General features: G+C 39.6%; 1 protein-coding gene across 12 annotated transcripts in view; it reads left to right on the plus strand.

Moving 5' to 3' along the window:
- Positions 1 to 26,982, plus strand: part of LOC122886361 (partitioning defective 3 homolog) — a 237,904-nt gene that overhangs the window by 195,018 nt on the left and 15,904 nt on the right. The gene's annotated exons all lie outside the window — the stretch shown is intronic.

A 26,982-nucleotide genomic window follows, 5' to 3' on the forward strand; every position in this document is an offset into this window, starting at 1 on the left:
GGGTGAAAAGGTGAAGAGAAAGTGAAGATGCTCAAACTTCATGATCTTGGCACTCTGCATCTGAAACACCATTATTTACAATCTAGACATACACACAAGACTCCAGAGTCCCTTTACTTACCGCTGCACTGCCGTACAAGACGCATCACTTCTCAACTCCACAATTATTGGATCAGAGTCTGCAGGAAAAACAGGGGAAATGAGAAAACACACAAACACTCACACACGCACATGACAGACCACAGGGCAGCGGAGGAAACTTTTTCATCACACCGTCGGAAGCACAGAGTCCGCTTTGACATGAAGATATTTACAATTGTCCTCCCTTTGGAAAAAGCGAACCTGGCTGGATTTTAATTAGCAGTGATTGCGCTCTGCGTCTCTCTTCTTCTGCTGCAGCTCATTACTAGAAAACACACAGTCATCTCTTCGAACTTCTCCATATTTTTCCCAGCACGTCCGCAGCTCTTACATCCCTCCTTTCAACAAGACGTGTTCTTACACCCCATAAAAATTACATCAGGCCCCTCATCTTTAAATAGCCTATGACATTTATTGATGGGTTGAAGTGTGTTCTCTGCGCGGTTTCGGCCTGGGCCTATTAAAGCAATTGAATCCTTGTCTTTTTTTCTTTTGAAGTGTTGTGAGAATTGCTGTGCTGTCCAGGCTCTGGTTAATCATTAGTGATAGCAAAGCGCTCCAAATAAAAAGCACTGCTTTTATGGCAGCAGCAGACACAGCATGGGGTGTCTGTTATGCAGCTCATAGATAATATCATCTCTGGTGTGTGGGAAAGAGAGATTTTGATGCAGCATGCAAACTGTGTGGTATTTGTGTGTTGTTTGTGTGTACCCTTAACTCCCCTGGGGTATTAAATATAGCACTGGTGATTAGGAATCCTCTTTTGTATGATGTACCTTTGCCGCCATTAGCTCTCCATGTCGTGTTGCTCCCTCTCATAATGTTGCTCTGGATGTGAACTTCTACAAAGGCTTTTGGCCCGTGTTCATTTTCCGATGCTTAGATATGACGCTTGCCTGAAGGCTTTTCCTCTCATGTGATGCACAGCAACAGCTACCGAGCAAAACAGCAGAGCAACAGAACTCTGTCCTTTACTGGGAATCACTCGCCATGTGAACTGGTGGATTGTTGTGGTTAGCCTCAGGGGTTGTGAGCTTTTATGCTTTGATGATTGCCTGGCCAGAACAATTTAAAACTGAATTCTGCAGCTTCAGCCGCCATTTCTCACATCACAATATATACAAGTACCGCAATTTTATATTGCGGTACTTGTCAAGAATTAATTCGTATTGCTCATCCCTAATGGGTCACATATTGACTCAAAGATGATCCTGGCAGCTCAGTTGTGTATGTACTGTGTCTTTGTTTAAATCTAACGTGAGGCTTTTGTTGTTCCTATTCCTATTGGCTGTCTTTACGCTTCTCTAAGAAGTACAGTACAGTTGCCAAAAGCTGATTTTTCACAAGGTATGTATGTTGGTCATGAGGTATGTACTGTTGAGACTCATCACATGAAACTATTTTGACATTTCTTGTCTTGATATGAAATATTTCAGTATTTTAACCTAATAGTTTATCTAGAATAGGAACCATTTCAATAGCATTTCCAAAATAACTTTTTGGCCCTTATCTGCTACTATATATCTGCCACTGGATAAGATTATGTGGATGTTTTCTCTTCTCCTGTAGCTGCAAATCTGAGTATTTTCAGTCTGAGAAACTGATTTGATAGTTGCAGCTGCATGAGTAAATGCCACTAGATGTGTGCAGTTGTGTGTGATTTTAGGAAATGGAGATCAGGCCTCCCAGGCAATTCTTCCTCCCAGCGTGCTCCCCACAGCGCAGAGGCCTCAGGTTTCCCACATGGAGGGCAGAGAGTCCCTCTAAAGCTGTCAGCAGAGCTCAGCCAGCAGGAGCTGCAGCCTGCATCACAACGACTGGTTTTTATTTAGTGCAGGGAGGCAGGGATGCCAAGAAGGAGGTAGAAAAGAGGGGGAAGCAAGGAGGTTTGGGGTGATCAAGAGAGGAAGGGAGGGAAAGCTAGAGAGAAGGAAGAATGGAAAATGGAGAAAACCATGGCATTGGTTGCGGATGTGAGAAGAGCAGGGATGAGAGAAAGAAAACCCATTTTTTCTCCCTCTTTTTTCATATTTCACCATGAGGAATATAAACATGTTTTTTCTTCAATACTATTTTTTTCTGTTTAACAAAATAAGCCAAATTGCATTTCCAATGTATCAGCATTAAATTTTGTCTAAACTTAAATAAAATACAGTCAAACATGACCGAAATAATGATTTAAATGAGGACATTTCTGATCATAGAATAAGTTAACATGACTAAAAATCTGACCAAGCATTCAGGCCAGCTTTTGATACTTGACAGTTTTTGGTCCTTGGTGCTTTGGATATATTTTGGTCTGTATTCAAAGTCAGTATTGAGGTTCGATACCCAGACTTACAGTAAGAGGAACATTGTGAGAAATTGACCAATGCAAGGAACACATTTTTCATCTAACTTACCTCTGTTGAAAATACAATTAGTCGTAAACTGTTCCAGATAAAAGTTAAATCATAGAATTGAAGACTATTTTCTCCGAATTTGTTTTTGTTTTGCAAACCTTTCGCATTCCGAAACTCATTTGATTGTCACCACATGAGGATTTATGTGCAGAGCTGATATGGTTGTTCTTATAGTAACGGTATAGCTATGGAGATGCAGAACAATCCTTTTTTACCCAGCATTCTCAGTGGTGTGCTCCACAACATTTTAGTACATCTCCAGTGAATACCCCATCACAAGGCCGTTTTTTTTTTTTTTTGGCGGGATTGCGTGCAGAATAAGACAACTGGTTGCCAATGAGATAAATCACAAGGGTTTCTGTTCTGAACTGAATTGGGCCCCTGTTGTTTGCAGCCCCCACCCCCCCGGCTTTAATAAGTGTAACTGCATTTGGGATTAGGAGACCCCCTATTTCAATGACTTCAATGTAATTATCCCCCGCCCCCTTCCTCACACACACACTCCAATACACACAGCTCCAAAAGTTGTTTTCTTTATTTAATTAAATGCAATGATTTAACTGTGGTAGAGGAAGAACAAACTCATTAAACTAATTAGGATTGCCACCGAAGACTCTCCAAGCTCTTTTTAGACTGTTCTGAGAATTGTAGCAAAGTGTGTATCTGCGCGTTTGGATCTTTTATTTCAACACGCTGCATTTCAATGGTGATATCTACAATCTATCGCCCTTTTGTGACAGCGTTGAAATGGCTTAGCGGTGTTGTGAAAGAGGCCAACAGCTGCTGGGCGGAGATTTGCCGGAGCAATAACTGTCGGAACAAAACCTAATCACTTCTTTTGGCCCTCATTTGCTTATGCAAATTTGCCATTGTGAGGAAGTATATTAATAGACAGGGACACGAGGCATGTTTTCGTCATGGAGCTGGCGTCACAGCTTTGCGACAAGGCATGGAGAAAGTATGTGAGCTGTGAACTCTGGGCCTCTGTGCTCTTATTCTTGTCCTGTTTCCAGAAAGAATCAAGTTTACATTCACAGTCTTGGAATACAGACTGGGATCCTAGATTTGTTGCATGTCATGCTGCTCACCTTCTCACCTTTTTCATGGTTTCCACTTTGGATTTTCAAATAAAAACAAAAGTTTACCTTCATTGACGTAACTATTTACGTTTGCATTCAACAAAGCTGACTTGTGTTACAAAGAAAAAACTACTGTGTCCAAGGCCTTCAGCTGTAGATACAGCCATTACAATTCTCCAGTTCACCATGATTTATTCCCCAAATATGTTCAGCTATCTTCCCTTCACCAAGGTATGGGTGGGATGTGGCTGTGTTTTATCAAATCTAAATCCAGTGGGTCTGCTTATCCAATCCAAACTCTTTTGGGTCCCTTATAAAATCCATTTAGGTGCAGCTGTGAACATTTGTGTGTACCTGAAGTGAAAAATAAAATTAAAGAAATCAATTTAGATCTGTACGCCACTGGCTGCTGAGGCCAAAACATTACAGCATAAAGTTGTATCCTATGAATTTTCACAACCTGTAGCTGCAACTGAAAATGAGGTGAACAGCTTATATTTCACAAACTAATAACTCTGTAATGCTGTAGACCCATTTCAAAACTATAAAGTCGTTGAGCTTAAAATATTGATAACATATGCATGAATATTTAACTGGGAGATTCAGACTGCTGAAATTGACATGACACGATCAGTTGTTACAAAAGAAAAGACGCACCACTCTGTTACCTCAGAATTTTTTTTAATTATCCTGGAACCAGATGCAGAACAGAACAAGCTATTAGAACTCAACCCTATTAGGATATATAGGGTTGTTTTTGTTTTGTCTTTATTTTTATTTATGTATATTATTAATATACAAAACTTACAAAACAACATTACAATTTCAAAGTATTTTTAAACAAAAATACAATATTTTATCCTATTGCAACAATGGGTAAAAAGAAGTTGAAATCTCCATAGACTAATTTTTAGGAGGGACCTGACTAGCTAATAACTTGGCTTCTCTGCCCTAAAACACTAAGTTCAGGTGTGTTTACAACCTAGACAGACAGAGAGAGAGATGACCAGAAAGACAGAAATATTCAATCCAATTCATTTAATCCTCATTTATTCCTCTTGTTATCCTATAAACAAAAATCTAGTTACATTATTTCTCCTGTCAACTTTTAATGACTGCCTGATGACAAGGGAGGTTCTGCCGTCTCTTTGATGGATAACCGGGCTCTTAAATCACCTTAAATCACACACACGAAGGAAACATTCTAGATTAAAGGGATCTCAATTAGTCCTCATTACCTGATATTTTCAAGACGTCAGACAACCAGCTCCCCTCTTTCTCCATGTATCCTATTCCATATCCTGTCCACTTCAGGAGTTTTGACAAGAACCAGGCATCTGCGAGGGGTGGCCCTCTGCCCCCGTCCGACCACCAGTGTCAAAACTGCCAGCTCGTAGTTCTCGCGGGCGGAGGGGGAGGAAAAGGAAGAGGATGTGAGGGTAAAGGAGATGGAAGAGAACTTGTTTCTTGCTTTTGTTTTTTTTTTTTTTTTTTTTTTTTTTCAAACAGCCTCCAGAGACAAAAAAGGAGGAAGAGAGTGATAGTTTAGTGGAGGAGAAGGAAGCAGCTATGAAGCATTGACAGCTTTCTTGCTTGGCGGTGAAGGAGGGAAACTTTTCCAGTCGCTGTGGATGAGCCATGACATTTTTTTCTTCTTAATATATTTTCCTCTTCTGTGTTTTTATACATGGGGTTTTTCCATTCTTTGAATCAATCCCTCTCTTGACTTCGCTAGATGATTTAACAAGATAGAAAAGTAAAGTTTCTACTTTTTAAGACTTTCTTGTGTATTACAGCATAGTTTTTCATCTTCAGGCCTCTGAAAGTATTCAAATAAACAATGTGAAAAATACTCTATGGTTAAACTGCTCACAACCTGTAGACAAATGCAACCTGTGACGAGGGGTCATCGCTTCCTTTTAAGGGGTCTCAAGCCAAAAGGGTTGGGAACCACTGCTCTACAAGTCATACTACGTCATTTTTTCTAGTGCCTTAGTGGAATATGAAAGAGTAGTGGTGTAGTGGACCAGCCAGACCTGTGCAAGACCTATCGATCCTCAGCAATAGATTGCCAGCACATCCACTAGTACCCCTCCCCCCTTTCCCTTAGGCCCGTTAGTTCAAATAATGACTAATCAATATGTGCTGGAGTCCCCGTGAATGTCCTTTTAACACTTGATTTATGTCACAGCAACACGGCAGCGCACTAACTCTCTTACTCACTCTGCTTACCAGCCAATCAATTTAACCAATCACAGCTCTGCAGTTAAAGAAGTCTTTATAATTTTTTATTTAATTTTTAATTAGACAGCATAGATCAGGGTGACCTCAGTGACATGCCGTGATTGGGTGAGATTATGAAACAGTGCAGTGGTTTGGTCTCATGTCTGAAGCTTAATCGACAGCGTATTTGGAGTACGTTATGTAGATTTGTATTGATTGCCGATTTTGCTACCCGCTGTTCATCGCTCACTGTTGGCATGCAGCTGTCTGTGGACGTGTCCCAATGGCAGGAGATCACTGCATCAAGAAAGGATTTTTCTCTGCTTTGTCAAGTCTGTCACTTTGATCATGGGATGTTTGAGGTTTTAGCCATCTATCGTCTTTATCCAGAATACATTTTAATGAGAGGGGAGGTCCAATGTCTTACTCAAGGAAATGTCAGTAGGACACAAAGAAGGCTAAAACTAATGATTATCTTAATCATCAAATAATCTGTCAATTCTTTTTTGATGAATTAGCTAATTGTTTAGTCTATAAAAGTAGTGAAAAACACCCATCACAATTTTCCAGAGCCCAAGATGACCCATTCAAATTCCTTTTGTTCAACCAACAGTCCAAATCCCAAAAGTATTACATTTATTATCATTTTAAAATAGAAACAGAAATAGAGAATAAAACAGCAAATCCTCACATTTGAGAAGCTTGAACTAGTGAATTCTTGGAATGTTTTCTTAAGGAATGACTTAAATAGTTAATCAATATCAAAATTGTTTCTTACTTTATCAATTTAACTGATAGTTGTGTTCCACAGAAAAGAGATGAGAGGAACTGCTGCCGGTGCTGCTAGCCGGTGTATTTCTCTATATATACATATGCATAGGTGGATGAGAGTGAATGTGGGGTAAACAATCTGTCCCACGAGGGGCGCTCCAGTGGTAGTGAAGCCCACTCTCAGTGCAACGAGGTTAGGGAGGGCTGCCCTGACCTTCCCCTACCAGTGGATCTGATTTCCATAGCCGTATTCAGGAAGCAGTGATGACAACCACACACACAGAAACCATTGCTCACTCTCTCAATTGCCTTTTTCATCGCCGTTTGACTCAACAGTTGTGCCGTTTGAGGAAATCAAGAGTTTCCAGGGTTACATTCTGTACCCTATAATCAGTCTTCAGCCACAGGAGTAGTTTGTCATTGTCAGGGAAATATAGGTATGATTTTTACACTCTAGATTGCAGATTGTTTGTAATGTTGCTGGTCTAGAAAATTGGGTTTATACTGGTCTTGCACTCATATCTTAAGTCATTCTATTCAAGACTTGTTTTTGAACCTAAAGTATTTTGTGAAGTGGCAGTGATTTGTTTTGTTAAAGAACTCAAATGTACAGTTATTCAGAATTCCCCATTAAAGCATAAAAACTTAAAAACACTGTTGTCAGGGTCTCCCAAATGAAGAAAAGACTGAAAACCCAAAAGCTAAAAAGCTGCAAATGAACTGACAAATTATCTCCTGCTGTGATTTCCATATTTTGAACCAGAATGTGTTACAAAGGTCTGGCATTTTTACCTACTGAGCCACATTTTCCTCTTGCTCACTTGCATGTCCAATTATAGGTCTCCTACTTACAGTCCACAGTGTATCATTAAGTGACAAGTAATCCTCAACAAAAGGAAGCTTATGCATTTTTAGCAGGTATTTCCGTAAATTATCATTAAATGCCATATGTATTACATCCAGATTTTTAGTGCTAATCCCTCCAAAAAGTAGATTTGGCTGTGAACGTTCCATCACTAACACTAATCCAGAGACATAAATTCTATTATCCCTGTCATGTTGCCTGATTTATTTTAAAGGGGTAATTGTGTCAGTCTTGCTTTTAAAAAACACATGTTGGAATTAACTAACTCTTGTATCCTGTCAAATTTTGTGAATTTTCACGCTCCGTGGACCTTGAAAACCCAGTGATCGCACACTCACAGAAGAAGGTATGACAAGTGGTATTTATATGTTAATAGCTAGTTTATTCTTTAGAGTGCTACAAGCAGTTCTCTCTCTCAGATCTGGATCATACAGTATATTTGCAAATAATTCCAAGTGGTTTGTTTCTCTTGGTTGGGAGTACCAGAAGGGTGGAGTCTAGCAAGTCAAGGCAATGCAGATAAATCAGGCACATGGTTAATCATAGAAAAGTGTACTAAATTGACTTGTATAGATACTTTGCAATAATTGCCACTGATTACCTTGTCCGGTGTGGCAAACTCAATCTATCTGAACTTGAAAAGGCTGAAACAAACCCTGTATTTGCAAATACTGCTTTGATCCACTCTCAGCTAAGCATTCCTGGACCATTCACTTCATGGAAATGACAAATACCAAACAGTATTTGACTGGATTTCCCTATGAAAGTCAATGAAGTGCTATCTAATGTAATACTGTAAGGTACATAGTGCAGAAAAACAAAAGCTTTTTGTTCTTCAGTTTCAATGTTTTATTGTTTTTTCAAATTTTTTTGTCTGGGGTAACTACTAAGCAACACCCTCCCTGTCTGAACCCCCCCCCACAACAAGCTGCCTTTGAGCAAGACACTAACTGTCCACAAGTGCTCCAGTATAGCTGTTCACCTTCCAATAGTAGAAAAAAACCGTACCCATGTGTGAATGTGAGTTACTATATGGATGTGTTTCAGGGGGTTGTTGAAGAAGAGAATATTTGCTGAGTAAAGTTCTTTCCTGGATAAGTTAACTTTATTAGAAACTCCACTTTTAGCTGTAAGTGGTGTGTGCCATACAAACTTCACCTTTTACTTCAGCTTAAATGTTCCTAAAGGGAAATTCTTTTACAAACAAAGCCCATGGCAGAAACATTCACATAAACCCACACAAGTACAACGTAAATATATGAAATTAATACACTACCCAGCACATAACACCGCACAAAATACAAAACATAGTTACCATAATGTACCAATTAAAACTACTCAAGTAAAATGTAAATATAACATATTTGCTATAACCTCTCAAATAACATAAAAAATGTAAAAATAAAATAATAAATAAAACGTATATGCTAAACCCAACCACATAAAACCACACTATAAATATTTAATACGTAGTGTTAATACTAAAACGTACCATAATCACAGAAAAACAATGTAGATATATAAAATATATGCTAAAGGATATTAAGAGAGAACAATGTAATTACACAAGGCATACATGATAATAGCCTATACAAATGCAATATAAATATACATTATATATATAAAATATATAATTTTTTTATTTTAAAAACCTTTATTATAAGGTTTATAAAATGTATATGCTATATGCTACCACATGAAATTACAAGTACAAGGTAAATATATAAAATATGTATTGTTACGTAACAACACTTCCTGTAACCTCACACATAAAATCACACAAGTACAATATAAATATACATATAAATTATACGTTACTCCATGACATCAGAGGGGTTTTTTGCAGATTCATTTGGTGCAGGTTGCACTTGTATTGTTATGGTAAGGTTGCTGGATCACTTACAGTAGACAGTAGGTTTTGTCCTGTCTTGTGGACTAGCAGTACAAATGTCCCTGAGATAAATAAGAAAGGAGGCAGCCTAACAAATAAGAAGAGCTGATGGGAGAGATGAAGGAGGGAAATGGAGAATACATTACATTTCCAGTCTAATTTGCGGAACTCGAGCAGATATGAAAATTTAGGAGACTAATAAATGATGGAAAAAGTGTTCTAATATGCACAATCAATTCAACATCCCAGGCCTCCACGATACAATGTAAAATATATTGCAAGTGATTGAAGAGCTTTGTTCCATGATGAGATGGCCACCATTAGACACCATTATACCCCAGCTCTTACAATATGATTAACAGCACAATAGACAGGGAAGACAGGAATCATGATCGTGAGACGGGCAGATCCCTCAGGGCTCCTGACTTGTGCCTCGCCCGGCCACTTGAAATACAGCGCTGCCACAGTGAGGTCACTGCTCCACACACAAGCGCACACACACTTCGGTCTCTCACTTCAAACAGCTTGGACACACAACTAATGGCAAAAGGGCCTTTTTAAAGTGGCACACTTAAGCGCAGCACATTCCCCCCCGCCCACCCACCTACACACACACACCCACCCATACACCCATAATGCCTTATTTATGGCCCCCTCGCTATAAAACCAGCCTGTGTCAGCAGCTGGCTGCAGGACCTCCAGGGATTCATTCAGTTCATGCCAGAACTTAGCCTGCACCCTCGCCTGCCTTCTCCCTCATTCAATTCCTCAACGTCCGGGCGCTCAGTCTTCTCCACAGCACCATGATATAGACTACGTCCACACTAAGAACCACCAAAAATGTTTTTAGTAGTAAGAAAAAGATGTTTTCAAATTTAGCTGGCTTAGTGTGGACATGGACATAGTCTGCATCTCTGCCTCCCACCTCCCTATACACCGTCCCTTCATCTCCTCCCCAACATCCTCCGTCCACTCTGATCTCTTTGAAGTCTTTTCTCCAGGCCCTCAACGGACCCTTCCTCTGCCTTTTGTGATTTCATTCAGTCTTATCGCTTCTCTCCTCCTTACTGTCTGCCCTAATCTATAAATATTTCCCTATCCTTCAGTCCAACTTTCATCCATCCCTTGACTTGTCACTATCTCCCATAACCTCTCTCCAGCTCCTACTTAAATGAACAATGGTCAGAATGATATATTCAGAATCAGAAAGACACCCTCTCTCTCCAGCTCTTTTCTCCCCACTATTTTTCATTCCAAAAAGGTGATGTCCACTATTTGAATAATGCAACACCTACTTCAAGGCCCTGTTCAAACTTTTGAAGTGAAGTGCATCTTGGATGATACAGTCACAAATAGATGAAAAGTCATGTGAATCTGCTCAAAACACATTCTAAACACATTCTGATCCAGTTGCCCAGGCAACATTTCATGGTGGTCATGTGTCCACATGTTGTGTGTAGTGTAGTATTTAAACAGATATAGACAGGTGATACATTAAATGAAAAGCCAGACTAAATGAGTGAGGAAACATAACAAATGAAGATGCTTCCATCACTTCACAAGGGATCACAGAATGGTTTGAGTAAGAAAATGATGTGGATCATTTGTTATAGCCTTCATGGTCACCAGATCTCAACCCACTAAATATTGAGATTTTGGAATGATCTCCATCACCACCATCATCACACTAAATGAGCAAATATCTTTTGGAAGAATGGTGGTCATCCCTCCAGTAGAGTTCTAGAGACTTGGAGAATTTATTCCAATGAGCATTGAAACTGGTTTTGAGGCTTGTGGTGGCCCAACACCTAAGAGGCTTTGTCCTACAATTAGGGAAACGCATGATGAAAAATAACTACTATGCCCAAACACTTTACTATGCACATATCATGAAACCACAACATCCTGGAATCAAAACCAGACGGTTACATGTCATCCTCTGTCTTTCTCTCTTTATCTTCAGTGTTTTCTGCCTTATGTTAGCATTTTGTTGTCCAGAAAATCAAAAATCTATAAACGCCTAATATAAAATGTATTATACTGAGGCTGTTAGTATAATGATTGTCTTTACTTGCCAAAACGAACCCTTTAGATCTTTGAAGCTGCTGTTTTTAAAATAAACAGATCATATAAAAACATTTAAATATGTACAGTGTCTTGTTTCTCACCTGTGTGTTGTTTCACAGCTGTTTTTCACGTCTTCCTTTCAACCACCACCACCCCCCGCTGCCACCACCATCATCATTCCTTCACACTTGGCTTGTGTGTCCCCCTCCTCATCCTTCCTTCCTTAACTGTCTTCCTTCTTCACTCCTTTATCTGCCATCCTCAACCTCATCTCTTCCCCTCCATCCTTTTCTCACCGCAGCTTTCAAAAAGAGTTCCCATCTAGGGATCTTGACAGCATTCTCTAGACAGCAACCAGCTCCCCAGAGGGATTTGAACCGTGGAGAACCGTGTGACGGGTATCTGCCAAAAACTGTGTGACAACCTTTGAGTTTTCCATGGGTGCTCTTTGATGGGCTGCACTTGTATGTCTTTCATGTGGGTGCATGTGTGTCTCTGTGTTGCATCAGATAGAGCAGGGGATCTGTGTGGGTCTGCAAAGACGCTTTTATTTTTAACAATTGGCTAAAATTAAAATGTATTTAAATGTTTTTGTTTATTTTTTATTTATTTTTGTTTTTCCACCAGAGGTGTTTTTATTCGATTAATGCAGAAATTGTGGAACAATAAGGGGAAAACAATCCCTCTTTCAGTCCATCCTCAGTGAATATGGAGTCCTAATGAGTTTAACAAACAGTTTATTTCCTGTTGCAGTTCCAAAACTAACTGCTCAATTTAAACTGGCAGCTTTGGCTTTTTGTTTTTAAAAGTTAGTTATGAATTCAGCAAAGGGTTAATTAGGTCAAAACCTGCAAAATAGTAGTACAAAAACAGATCAAACACACCACAAGCGACACCTATTGGTTGAACATTGTCATCAGTTAGTCTATTGTTTATTTTTATGATCTTAAAAAAATGTTTTTGGAAAAATGGCTGTTTCAAGTTACCAGCGCTTACATCTTCAAAGTCCTTGTTTTGTCCGACTAACAGTCCAAAACCTAAAAATATTCAATTCATAATAATATAGAACAGAGAATCTGAATCTGAATATCTAAACATTTAATAGATTACATAAATAATTAACCAATTATTCGTTTAAACAGTAGTTTAAATAAAAACTTGTAATAACAACTATATGCATAGGTATGCAGGGAAGAAATAAAGAGCAGAGACATCACATCCATATGCATGCACGCACACACACACACACACCGGGCCTCAGTGTACTGTAGTCACCCTGTCAACCCTTCCAACAGACTCTGCTTTCTCTGGTAGAGTCCAGACACAAACACACGCACAAACCCATGTAGACCTCCCCACAGTCTCAGTGCAGTCAGCCCTCCGTCAGAGGACGGCTGTAGCCACTGCTACCTAGTTAGGAGATGTTTTGACAGGAGTCGGAGCTTTATCTGCCAGGAAGCAGACAGTAGCCTGGGTGGGAAGGGTGGGGATCCTCCAGTCAGCCGCTCCAGGGGATTTACTGTATCACCTGTCCACATGAGAATGCACTGTGGCCTGTTATTGCTCTATCATACGGGCTAGGTTTACCAGGCACTGTGAAAATATTTTTTCGGAGCTCATCTCATAAACGAGAGGCTTTTATTGTGTCCTCTTTCATCTGTTAGAGGAGTGAAATGGTGTCCGTGTCATAGTATTTCAAATGATCATATCCTGAGAAAGTGAGCAGGCCCGAAGTGGGTGCGACCAGGGAAAGGGTGGGCAAAAATAAATGGTATCATTTAGGGCTGCACCTAACGAATATTTTCATTAGTGATTAATGGACCGATTATTTTCTTAATCAGTTGTTTTGTATATAAAAATGTAAAAATAGTGAAAAATGGCAATTAATGGCAATGGTAACTTCCCACAGCCCAAGGAGGTTTTATTCAACCAACAGTCCAAAACCCAAAGATATTCAGTTTACTGTCAAATATGACAAAGAAAACCAACAAATCTTACCATTTGAGAAGGTGGAACCATTGAATGTGACTAAAACGATTAATTGAAATAGTTGCCTATTTACTAATCAATTAATCTACTTATCATTGCAGCTCTAGTATCATTCCTGAAGGCTACATATAATTGTGTCCAGTTTGGGAAGAAGTCTACTTCTACCTGGAATTCATTAGACAATCTTTCCTGGCTTCAAATAATTCTCTGGATAGCAGATACCAGATACCTCACATCTATTATTGTAATATCAGCATTATTATTATCATTATTATTATATTTTATATAATAATATAATTGTCTTTGTGTTTATGTAAAGAATAGTGTTGTTACAGAGTTGTAGTCTTTTTCTTGTTTCTTGTTGTTGTTTCTGGTTCTGCAGCAGTTAAAGACTCTTGAAACAGCATTTCTTGGCTGAATTCGATTTTGAAACTCTCCAGTAATTGAACAAAAAAACATGACATCCACAGCAGCAACGTTATTGCTGGCATTTGACAAAAACGTATCACTGCAGCCTACCTAAGCAACCCCACTACCCATACACACTCACAGAAGACAGATGGTGACAAATTGTAACCTATTCCACTTTGCCACCCTGTCTTCAGTTTACTTCTAGAACTAATTTCCCCCTGATGCACCAAATCCTGCAGAATTTCCACCTGTGAACAGTCCCAGTGGTCAGCACAATGGGGAGTTCAGGCTGCATCGAGTTGAAAGCCAGGAAGAGGTGGAGGGGGGATTGGGTCTTTCATGGTGGCCTTCCTTTGAAACGTTTGTCTGGAGGAGAAGCAGGATAGTCTTTATGTGTGTCTGTAGTGCCTGGTGGCGTTCTCAGCTGCAGCTGGTTCTGTGGGATCCGTTGGTGGAGGACAGGGAGGAGGGTACCCAGGATTTCCTTTAAGATGACTGCAGGACTCTGGAGATTTCGGCTAACAGATGTGAAGTTAAACAACACTAACATCTGTTTCACCAGGAGAGGTTAACTACAAGTTAATGTTTGTAGTGAGAGAGAGATATTAGTTCTACAAATATTCTGAGGAGCTGAGCTGCTGAGAAGACATAAATAATCTTTGTGGTTGAGCCAAACCACAATATGTAGAGTTGAATACCACAATTAGGGAGCTATTTCTGAAGATTAGCACTGTTACTAACAGGGAAAGAAAATGCAGCTTAGACATTCTGTCTCTTGTAGGTAGCCATACTAGCCCACGTGTGTTTATGTAAGCAGATTGGTCTGTTGACCTTCAGGCTCAAATAGCAAAGGTAATCACTGAATGAAAAAGAAACCAAAATCACTGTAGCTCCGGTCCTACTTTGCCTTTCAAGTTTGCAAGTAATCACACTTTAGCACTGCATATCCTGTGGCTCCTTTTGGGTCCACTCAGTGAGCTTTGACATAGTGAGAATATTTCTACATCCACAGCTCGTCCCCAGAGAAGTATGTGTCAACCGCATATCTTCATGTGTGAGGGTTGGTAATGATGTTAGAGGACCATTGAGAAACACACAATGTGAACTGTTATTATTGTTATTATTTTTGATCTCATCATAGTTAATTGTACTTTGTTTTGGAACAAAATTCGTAAATAAATGAAAGTAGCAGGAAATCAGTAGACTTGCATCAACACGTACTGTCTAAGGCTGCTTTCAGACAGACAATAGCACTGCGTGAAAAACTGCAGTTAATAAAATGTAAGGTTGTCCAAAAAAAAGGGTTGAATTTACACTCCATAATTTTCCAGCGTTGTAAAATCCTGTCTCATAGCATTATAAACCCATGTGCTCTGTTTTGGTGTCTGATAAGCCTTCAAACGCATTTATCTGTTACTCCAACACGGACTTTCTGGATCCGTCTCATCGGTACCTGAAGCAACATGCCCCCACCAACACAGCCCCTTGCATTTTTTAACGCAGTGCTGTTTTCGGTCTGAACGCCCACTAACAGTATAAGTCCATTGCGTCTCTAACATTTATTGCAGTGTGATAAAAGCTCAAGGTCTCAACCGTCAAAGAGAAGGCTCTGCTTAGCCTTTAAAAATTATATAACAAAAAATGAATCCAAGGTATTTGTGTGTTTCCATCTTATTTTAAGAGAAGTAACTGTAGAGCTTCAGGTGCTTAGAAAACAGAAATATGATTTGGTGTTTTCTTTGTATTTTTGCACAAAATCACATTTGTTTTGGTGGTCTGGGAAAACATGTCCTTGTCTCCAAAAGCTACTGTATATTGAATATTTCATGAAGTCAATCTGCAGAGTCCCAGTTTTTAATGAATGCTTGCTGAACCAGTGCTGCACTTCAGCTCCATTCCCAAGAGGAATTGTTTGGAAAAACGAAAATGTTTTCAGCTATTGTGCATGGGATAATTTGGTAACTGAAATGCTTTAGAGATAAGACTAGACACAAGTCACAATATACTAATATACAATATACTTGACATTTTTACTTCTTCTCAGAACTAAACAAACAAATGTGTAACAAGTGTACAGTATATGTCCCATTTTGAAACACAATCATGTAAATATCTCCTCTTAGGTTGGCAAAGTAGACTGCCACTCTTAGAATAATACAATAAATCTGACTGTTGTCTTCATGTTGATAAAAACATGTTGTATTGAATTCAATATCAGGAGCTCACGTTTGGTAAAAGTAGTGATATGGATGGTTTAAATGCACATGAGAATGGGCTTATGTTATGATCATGGCTTTGCCAAATGCCAGCCTCTGTCTGAGCAGTCTCCCTGTCATCTAGGACACGCATTACCATGGCAATCATACATCAGATAGGCTACTCACTCTTTCTCTTTTAAAATTGCCTGCTGTCACAAGATGCCTCTAGTCTCATTTTCCTCCGATGCAGCCCCGAAACAGAGGAAAAGGGCCCCCTGCCTCCTGATGATAATGGATCCTAATTTGACTCAGATTATGATTTATCAGATGCTGCTGATGCTTCCGTCCGCCAGTATTATACAGCTCTCTGAAAATGGGAACCATTACAAGTGAGACGTCTATCCGTCACCCCCAAGTCGCCATGACAGAGAGAAAGAGAGAGTGCCATACGAGCTGGACCATGATGCCTGCCCCAGAAATTAGACTGCTCCAATTCGATTTCCTTTTTCTCTCTCAATGTCGTTCTCCCTTCCCTCCCCTTCATTTCTTCCTGCTCTCCTTCCTCACTAGTCCAAGCCACACCAAAATTATAAGCCGGCGTTGGAGATATGCATCAGTCAAATCCTTACCTTTCTCACCAAAACTGGGATTGGAATTCTAATTTAGCCTCACTCTACTTATTTCCTTCAGCTAAAATCGCCTGAGCCACAGCCCAAATGACTGTTATCTCACTATTCCTTTCTCTATCTCGTTCCTCATTTCCTTTTTCCTTTTTCTGCCTTTAAAGGGTGATCCATTCTGCTGCCACAGAAGAGGTGAATCCTTTCTCTGGTTGCTGTGAATAATGTCGCACTCAAACTGTCCGTTTCCTAATGTACAGATCATTGTGGCAGCTAGCTAATGTTGGCTGCATTGTGTAATTCAATCTTTGATACATACAAAGCTAAATTAGTTTTTTGAGTCTTTCTGACTCCATGGATCTCATGCATCCAATAGCTTCAAAGTCATTATTAGTCATTACAGTTATTTTCCCCCTTTAGTCTCCCATCTGAAATGCTCAGTTCCCTCTGCACTGCAGCCCTTGTCACTGCTAAGTCTAATATTGTCCTGGGGAGTATAGGTCTTCACATTTCCTCTCTGTTCTGTCTAAGTGAATTCTTTTATGGCTCTTTTCTGTTGCTATTTGAATCTGTTTGGGTTTTCTGAATTTTGGATAGGGTCTAATTTTTCTTGGGTCTCTTTCTGACCAGATCTGACTGTCCTCAGGTCATTTTCGTATAGAGTTTCATCTTCTTGAAAATACATTTTCTGCTGCCAGTATTCAGGTTTACCTGGAGGGCATAACACGTGTTCAAATTATACCCTCCAGTTCCACCCACCACTGTGGAGGCACCTAAAAAATAAACTGACTTTAATTTTCAGAATGTTTTTAATTAGTTGGGTTGTTGTTTGCAATATGTATTTATCATCACACTATTGTATTGTAAGTAGGTTTTTAGAGTATTGGTGTTTTTATGTGAACACGTAGATGAATATGTGTATATATACATAGGTAGGCACATTACATGTATGTAGGTTATGTGTGTGTGTGTGTGTGTGTGTGCATATGTGTGTGTGTCAACAATTATGTGTTGAATTATTTATGAATTATTGCATGCTTAAATGTTTTTAATGTGGATTCTGGGAAGATTAGCCAATGCACGAAAAGAGATCCAAATCAATCCAAATTAGGCTAAATTGGGCCAACAAGTCTACTTAGTGTAATACAAGTGCCTAGACTTAAGTTAAAGAAATAACTTATTGGTCACACCTCTGCAACTCCTCCATGGTGCTTGGGTCATTTAGTCATTGAGCAATTGGAAAAGTTCGGACATACTTGGTGACTTAATGAGGGAAGTTATGATGTGCTGGGTTCAAACTGACCGCTTGGATCCCCTGCATCCTGACTTAAACCACTGATAAACCTGAAATATTTTAGACTCCATTCTTTCCTGTGTAAAAACTCTATGATGCCTCTGCCAGCATGAAAAGACAAGAGCCAAAGAACTAGTTTCTGATTCAGACTGAACTTTATTCATGAGTATGAAAAAGCCAGGCCTTGTTATCAATGTTTAGTTTAGCTGAGACCTCATAAAAATGTAAAAAAGAAAGTTGGACTCTTTAATGCCTCCCTAATCCACTGCTGATAAGACAGCGCACTCACCCTGCTGGTTTGAAAATCCTCTCCTCTTCCCCTCGCACTTTCATCTCACACTTTGCGTCCTCAAACTCTGCCAGTAATTTGCACAACCTGTAGGAAAACACAGCTCCTGTGGGCACAGGCAGGTTGAAACTAGTGTTCACTTCTCTACAGAGTTGTTAAAGCACCACTACAAGTTAATGGGCTAGAAGAGCCTACTTTATGGCCATGTTGACACAGAAAGGAATAATTAGTAGGGTGCGATGCTGGCTGTGGTAAAGCCAGTAACTCAGAAGACCCATTATCCAAATCTTGTTGCCTGGTTACAGTTTCCCCAGGTGACTGAATGTGCTGAATCACGGTGATCGGCTATGAATCATAAAGACTAGTGGCCGGTCAGCATTAGTAATGATTGGTAGGATCATCATGGGCTCATCATAACGGCATTGTGAAGCTCAGATATATTACAATAAGTGGCTTATCTGACAGCACAGATCTGTCCATTGACTGATTGAATAGTATGGTGTGATAGATGGCCTCTTCTGTTAACCCTAAAATCAGTGTCCGTATGTGAAGGGGAGAGAGCAATGAAGCAAGGTGCTATAGAGACAGAGCAAGTGTGTGTATCTGTGTGTGTGTGTGTGTGTGTGTGTGTATTTATATCTGTGTGTGAGATGAATATAGAGAGGGACTGAAACGGACATGAAGTGAAAGCCGAAAGAGTTTCACCCTCCATCACATCGTCATCCTGTGTTACATCCTGTGTTACCTGCTTGTCTTTATAATGCTTCCCTACACAGAGGAGATCATCATCTGTCAATGATGGATGAGATTAGACACTGTTTTGTCACTGTTACATCAAAGCACTACAACTGTGATGGCGTGTTAGATTGGGAGCCAGTGTTAATGTGGATAAGATCAAATATTCATTTACCTATTTAGCATTTCAATGTGAGGAAGGTCGGAAGGAATTGCAACTTTGTGGATGAGACAAGGAAACTGGTTGTGGTTCATAAAGAAAAGAATATCGTAGATAATAAAGAATATTTTAACAAAAAAAGGCTATAATAATAGCTGCAGTAGATGGACTCCCAATAGCTAGCTTGCAATGTCTGTACTAGTGCAAGACAAATTTGACTCGGGGGGGTTGTTACGCCGACGTAACTAAAGCTATTTGGTTAAGGAAAAGATTGGTGTCATGGTTGATAAAAACCAATGTTGACTGTTGATAGGACACTTTGTACTTCCAATCATTCACCCTGACCTGTTTCCAATGATGTTTTGTAATGCTGTAACTAATTCATGCTACTTCTTCCTTTGATGCTTAGAGAGCACAGTCATTACCCTTATGACTGCATGAGGTCATTTGTCAGAAAAGCATCAACATACTGTATTTTAGATATCTGAACAAACGACCTATGCAGTTTGTTTTCTGGTTAGGAGAGTCTTAAAATGCTGATTCCATGGCTAACCATGTTACCGTACCAACAGGTCCTGCATCAAGACAGTGGATTAGATAGCACTGATGTAGTCAGCTTTGACAAAAGACATTGTTCAGCCACAATAATGGATTTTTAAATTGTCTGTATAACAAAGAGGCGTGGCAGACTGTTGTTTTACAGTACATCTGATCCCATAGTATTTTCTGATGAAGACATCCATGAGATTAGATCCAACACAATCTCTCCTCATTTTAATCCTGACATGAAGTTCAGTCTTAGAATACATTATAAAGAACGTATTGAAAGCATCTGTGAGAAAATGGGATTGGAGCGCCTGCTAAACTACACGTGAAATGCCCCTGCAGATATTACAGTGACATTCAAATGTGGCTCCACCACAAAATCCGATGGGGATTTGAGTAATGAAACTTAAATGGCCCACATAGGACTGCAAGCTCCCCACCTTTGTTAAAAGTAGGGCAGGATTACGGATATCAGGAACACAGTCCAATTTATTTGCTTGTAACCGAGCAGGCCTGCATCGATACACTGATGTGTGCAAGCATGAAATTGGCCCGTGAATTAAAAGGAAGCATTATTGCCTCCAGTGGCGCCATATCTTGAAATCCAAGACCATTTACCCATCTTACTTTAAATGTGTGTGTATATGTGTACATGCATTAATATCAGTCAAATATTTTATTACCATCTCTGACATTTCTGACCAGCAGTGCCCCTGGAAAAATAGAGATGCCCTATAAAACTGAAAACCAATTAAATTCAATCCGTTCCGTCGATGGATTCCAATGTTTACTGTGTGCTTTGCACAAGTGTTGACACCCTGTGGGATTGCTGAGGCTCAGAATGAATGCTACTGTAAGTTGCAGAAACGGGATCTGTGTGAGGGTTCATGCGCTGCAAGTAATTAATCGTTTTTGGAAAAGTGGCTTACTGTTAGATTGAGGAAAACAAATTGTTCACTTCCAAAACATGTAGTGTTTTGGAAGGCAATGTTTGAAAAATGCAGATGATTTTAAACTTAAAATTATGGAGAAGGAAGCCAAAGTATTACTGTATTGTTTTTCAGTAAACCTACCTTTGCAGTCATGAAAGAAGGCAGTAAATCAACTTTTATATCCACTGTTGAAAGAGCAGAAACACATCATGACTGATGTCAATTTATAATGTTTATTCAAATCAACGTACATTTCTCTGCAGAACTGCGGTTGTTGTTAATACTGCCCAGTGACTGCTCCTCCTACTGCAGCATTTCATCAACTCAACTAAATTGCTATATTTCTCTCCTGATGAACATACACACACACACACAAATACACATTCAGCCACTAAGCTTGGCACGGCATGTCAGCTCCAGAACTGTGCCCTCTGAGAAGAGAGCGGTTTGATCCGGGCCGGGCCGTGAGTGTGCAGATTGTGTTATTCGGCCTGGGTTACAGAACGTGTTAGCTAGATTCATTAGCCTCTTAACTTTCATGTCAACACAAGCTCTTACATAGAATTGTCAAATCTGCTTGGCTGTTTATCTTCCTTTGCATACTAACTTATTTGTTTGTGCAGTTTATCAACATGCAGTCCCACTTTATTCTTACTTAGTCAATTGACATGATGAGGCAAATGCCAGGGATTTGATAATGAGTTGCTAAGTGTGGAGATATTGTATCGATTGGCATCTAATTGCTAGGTTTGCGCAGATCAATTTGGCTCTATCAGTGTTTCAGGGTTAAGCCTATGTAATCCAGAGTAAAAGCAAGATCGGGTTAATAAGAGCCTAAATGGCCTCAGACACAACAGACACAGTGGCCTCTTGGCCCCTCTAATCTCTCCACTGCATCACCAGACACCAATGAGGCTGTGAGTAGTCAAGCATCTGAGCTAATCCTTTTTTAACCTTTATGTATCCAAGGAAGATCATCTGAACGTGATTGTTCTTTCTCAGCAACTCACCCATATACAGTATGTATTAACCATCTTCTTTGAAATAATGTAGCATAATCAAACTGACAAGGATCTGGATAATAAAATGTAAACCAGCAGCATGTAGCTTCTAGTTTTTTGTTTTTGTCTAATTATTATATTTTATTTTGTGTCATGCACATGCAAGTGTCTGGCTCACATCCTCTTATTAGACACCAATTTTACAGTTGCACTGGTGAAACAACACTTTTCAAAAAAAAGAGCATAACTTATTATATGAAACTTTACATTTCAAACAATAAACTTTGTCTCCTCTCTGAAGATCTACAAATAAAATCTGCCACACAAAAAGCTCCCTTCCTAAAACACAACCCAAGTCTTTTATAATCCTCCAACCAAAAGAAGTCAGCAGAGATGGCAGACATTTTATTAAAAAGTATAACTGTTAAATCACCATATAAAGCACATTTAAAATATAAAATGGACTTCATCTTCAGTCTAACAAAAATAACAAAACAAACTACGCTTTCCCTGCTCAGGGAGAGCATTAAACCTACCAGTTTCTGTGGCTAATGGATGTGTATTTTAACGTTGCTGTACACATAGATATTTGGTTAAAATCTGCCTCACATAAAGTTCACACTACTAAGACAATATGCTAGCAATTTAGCTTTGTACCAAACATCAACAGACCATCTTTCTTTATACATACAGAACAATTGTGCTCGATGTCACAAATATCACACTGTAATCTGTTTTGAAATACACTAAAAAGGTAAATGAATCAAAATCAATGATCAATCAAAAATAAAGATTTCACTTCACTAGTCAAAGGATGTCCATCCAAAATGTCCCAAATAAAGATTTTTCTAGTATTCATCTGTTACTAACGAGTAGCAACAACATCTCCCCTAGATTAGTATAAATGTGTGATTGCTTGAGGAAGCTGGCCGATCTTTGCAGCTTTGCTGCAGTATAGATAACAGGGACTCTGCTATACAACAGTTCACAGATGGAGTGTTAGCCGCTAGCACCAGTCAACAAGGGCATCAGTTTCCCTTCTAGTTGTCTGTGAGCCTTCGATCAATAGACCTGGATTATCATCTTCAGCATCTCAGTTCATTTTTCACAGCAGAGAGAGGCTCCACCAGCTGCTCGCTCTTTGTCAGAGGATGTAGGGCCTAGTTCCCCCATCTGATAAGATTACAGAAACTAACCACCACAGCTGCTGCGTTCAGGGGGGACACGTATTCACGACATGCGCTGTTTTCTTACTATGCGTATCGCTACATCAGTAAATGTTTATTTAACAGGCTGGCGAGCTAGTCAGTACTACAGTCACTTTCGAGATGGGAATGCCATGATTACCCATGCTTAATTAAATGTTTAATTAAGACTGTGGCTTTTAATTAAAAAGTTGATTATTATGAATTAAGGATTATTGGCAAATGAAATAGATAGGATATCACAGAATACAGTCCATGTATTAAGAGTGAGGTGTGATTTTATGTGAATCTGCAACTGTTAATTTGCATTAGGGAAAAAGATGTCCTTTAATTTAGAGATGAAATAGACTCTGATAAGATTTAAGAAACACTGACTTGGCTTGCTTTGTTAATAGTCCTTCACACAGTGCTGCATGTATGCTGCACGCTTGGGGTGATGCTTTCATCTGCAACTTTGAAGTGTGAACTAACAATGCTGCTCTTGTATCCTCAAGGTCACCCCACTTGCAATCACTCGCCATGAGGGCCCTCGACACAAAACAGACACAAGATCCACTTGAATCTCTCCACCGTGTAGGCCTCAGCACTTCGCTGTGCTGTACATGCTCAGATTGGCTTCGTGGGCCAGCTGGTGGCTAGTGGGGTTGAATACAGCTGTTCCTTTTTTACTGCCCAAAACCATGCAGACACTCTCAGATTTGCATTCATTTCAAGGGCACATTGATCCACTAAAAGTCAGCGAGTCCTCTAAATGAGTGGACAGATCTTAAATTTATGCCCATGTGCAGTTGGTGGTAGGTCTGAAGGATGCCCGCATAGGCATGGGAAGAGCAGCCTGTGTGAATGAGGCCATTCATTTATAATCCACAGGATTAGGAAGGACTCTGTCCATCAGCTGCCTCTGCCACTTACTGTGCATTGCCCCATAGAGGCCTTCCCTCTGTCAGTTGACATGCTTTGATTAGGATCCGTGGAAGCAGCGTCAATGTCATGGGGGATTTTGAAGTGATAGCACAGATCTAATAAATCCTGTTAGTTTGGAGTTAGGTCCAATTTGGACCACTTCCTCGTCTCTGCCAAATGAAGCAAGAACTTCCAGTGACTGTCTTTAATTGGTTCGATCTTGCTCTCAAAGCTTTGTTTTGTTTTGTTTTTTAAATCTGTGTGTTTTACCATGCGTCTTTATAACATATTGTGGCATTGTGGTTCTGAGATTGAAGTTTGGCCACATTGCAGACTTCTCAAATCCTACAAAAGCACAATCCTTTCCAAGCTTAAAGGATAATTCCTATTTATTACAACCCTAGGTCTTCAATTCTTCCTTCTGGCCATCAATCCTATCAGAAATATTAACATTGTTACCAAGTTCATTCCAGAGATGTGGGATCATGGCAACATCACTAAGTCCAACAGGGCAAAAAGAACAAGCGACCAGATGATCACACGTGTTAAACAACCCTTCAGATTATCCAAATTTATTTGGAAGGCAGAAATAGGTAAAATCGATCTTATTCTCAAAGTTTCTTTTTTTTTTTTTTTTTTTTTTTTTTTTTTTTTTTTTTGCAATCCCTATGTTTTACCATGCTGCATTAGAACAAAGTGTAGAAGTGCAGTTCTCAAGTCAAAGTCTGCCCACAATGCAGACATTACATCTTCTCAGGGCTCCGTCCTTACCAGGCTTAAGACAGACAGCTTTTCAGGAGGCACGCACGCCCGCCCCTGAAAGGCAGGGTGCATCTCAGCGCATAACAGTTTTGCTGGCAAGCCCAGTCAGCAAGCCACAGTCCTGTTATTGAGTCCCAGAGACACTCCACTCAACAAAGCCACACAGTGACCTTTCAGCCTCGTACAGCAGTGCCAGATATTGAGTGAGCCTGTCCACAGGATGAAGCTCATCTCAGACTAAATCTCAGCCTGCTGTTCTTCCCTGTCCCTGGGGTTTTTTGGCAGTACAGTTGTAATGCAGTGTTGCTCTTTCTTTGATTGATTTACAGTGTTTTGTCAGACTAGAGGATTGGAGATCTTTGATCCCTTTGAGTTTATCTTCTCTTCAGACTCTCGGCAGGATTCTATTATATAGGATGGGTCTATAGGTTACCTTAATGATGATATACTTTTGATTACAGGGTTGAGCGACTATCTCAGGAGAGGGATCATCTTTTATCTGGCAAACATTGGACTTGAATTCAGACTGAATCACTGTGCTTCTTCATACTGTGGACTTACTAACATACTGTGGCAAACTAAGAAACAAATTGTCATCTTAAAGATTTTTATTCTTTATTCTTCTGGTAGTGCACACATCTGTTTACAGGTTACCTACTATCAGTTATGAGCCTTTCTGTTGAAGCTGGCATTGAGGCCCTGACCCATAGCTAGAGGGTCACACATGTACCGCCTATCAGGTCAGCTGTGTTCTAAAGAGGCCAAGCGGCTGTGTTACATATCATGGAGATTAGCAGGATCACATATGACAGGTTCCTGGTCTTTAACAAGGCTGACTGGCTCTGGCTTTTCCATTGTGTGCATTTGGAGTTAAAAGCTGGTTAAGTTTGTGGTGCTGCTGTCTTTTAGGTTATAGCATTATAAACCAACTATCTGGCTGTTTTGTGATGGATGAAATGCATTCAGGCAGTTGTTGCAGTACCTCGAAGATAAACTGAGACTATTCTAGTCTGTTTAAACAGTGCAGTTACTGTCATATGGATGGGATTTGTTTATTCTTTTCCAGAATACATTTTTTTGCATGTGCACATCCTGTTTTTTTTTATATATCTGTATATTTTTGTCTGCATTTTAATCGTATCCCTCAACAAATACAATTCTACATTTTTACGCTGACCTTAAAGTTTTCCTACGTAAGCAGAAAAGGGTTTTCAAAACCAAACTGAGGGGAGCTTTGGGACTGGAAAGAGTTGCAGGTTTGACCTTTTGAGTTTTAGAGATAAGACAGTCCCCAGGAATTTCCTGGCAGAGTTAGAAAGTTGAAAAGTCAAGCTCTGAGTCAACGTTGGCCCGCTGGTCCTTCATTCACCGACCCTTGCACTTCTATTCACACACACTGCTTGAGAGGGAAAATGTGTTAATTACTTTCCTCTGTAGGAGGCCATATATATTTAACACTAACCTGTCTTCTCCGGATGTATGTCCTATATTTCTCTCCATTTATGAGATCAGGGACTAGCAGAAACTTCTGTTAGAGAAAAACTCTGTTGATGATCCCTTATGAATACAATTTTAAAAATAATAAATAAACTTGTACTAAAGCTGGATGGATGTCACCAATGAAAACATATGTATGAAGTGTGGACAAGACCTTCTTTTTAAAATGCAAGTCCGTTCCATGCCCAGGTTCAGTTAAGTTTGAGTCACGACGAAGTCTAAAATGACTCAACATTCTCAAAACTAAAACACTAAACTACAGGAAGAGATAACAGTTACTGAGATGACAGGAGATTTCTATTCATCTGCAGGGGCTCTGATTTTAACCTTTATGATTACTTTAACGCCTAAGTTTGACATGCAGTTTTTTACTGTTGGATTACCTGAAATATTTTTCAGATACAGAAAAGAAAACCCAACTATCAATGAATGTATTTTTACAACAGTCAATATTCAGGAGTGACAAAATAAAATAAAATTCAAATAGTAAACAGGACCCAATTCAGGTCCAAGACACATGTGATACATGTTTCAGAATTTAATAACCAAAATGTCTCTAATTGCCATGTACACCAAATGTATAAGGATTTATCTTTTTGACAGTGGCGCACAGATATGTTGACAACCTACAAACCCTCATTGAACATTTTAGACTCCATAACATCTAATATAGTTACAGTTGTTGAGCAAATTGTTGTGAGTGACCAGCTAGAGTGCATTTGTTCAGTGTACCATGAGAAAGTTACACTGAAGGCATCATTGTTTAATGTAAACACCGCAGGGCTGCAACAGACAATAGCAGTGCAGTAGTGGAATGATAGAAGGCCGAGAGGGGTGGGGGGTGTTGTGGTACTGCTCACCATTCACCGCTAGTCTTTGTTCATTGTTATGAATAATACATCAGAGGCACATTAGTTTGATTCATATTGCTGTTGGCTCCGCTGTAAGCCCGCTCTTGGCTCTGCCCTCGCATATCATGTTTTACGTTTTATCTGGGTTGA

This window comes from Siniperca chuatsi, linkage group LG13 (genome assembly GCF_020085105.1).
Source record: "Siniperca chuatsi isolate FFG_IHB_CAS linkage group LG13, ASM2008510v1, whole genome shotgun sequence".
In the NCBI taxonomy this organism is placed as follows: domain Eukaryota; kingdom Metazoa; phylum Chordata; class Actinopteri; order Centrarchiformes; family Sinipercidae; genus Siniperca; species Siniperca chuatsi.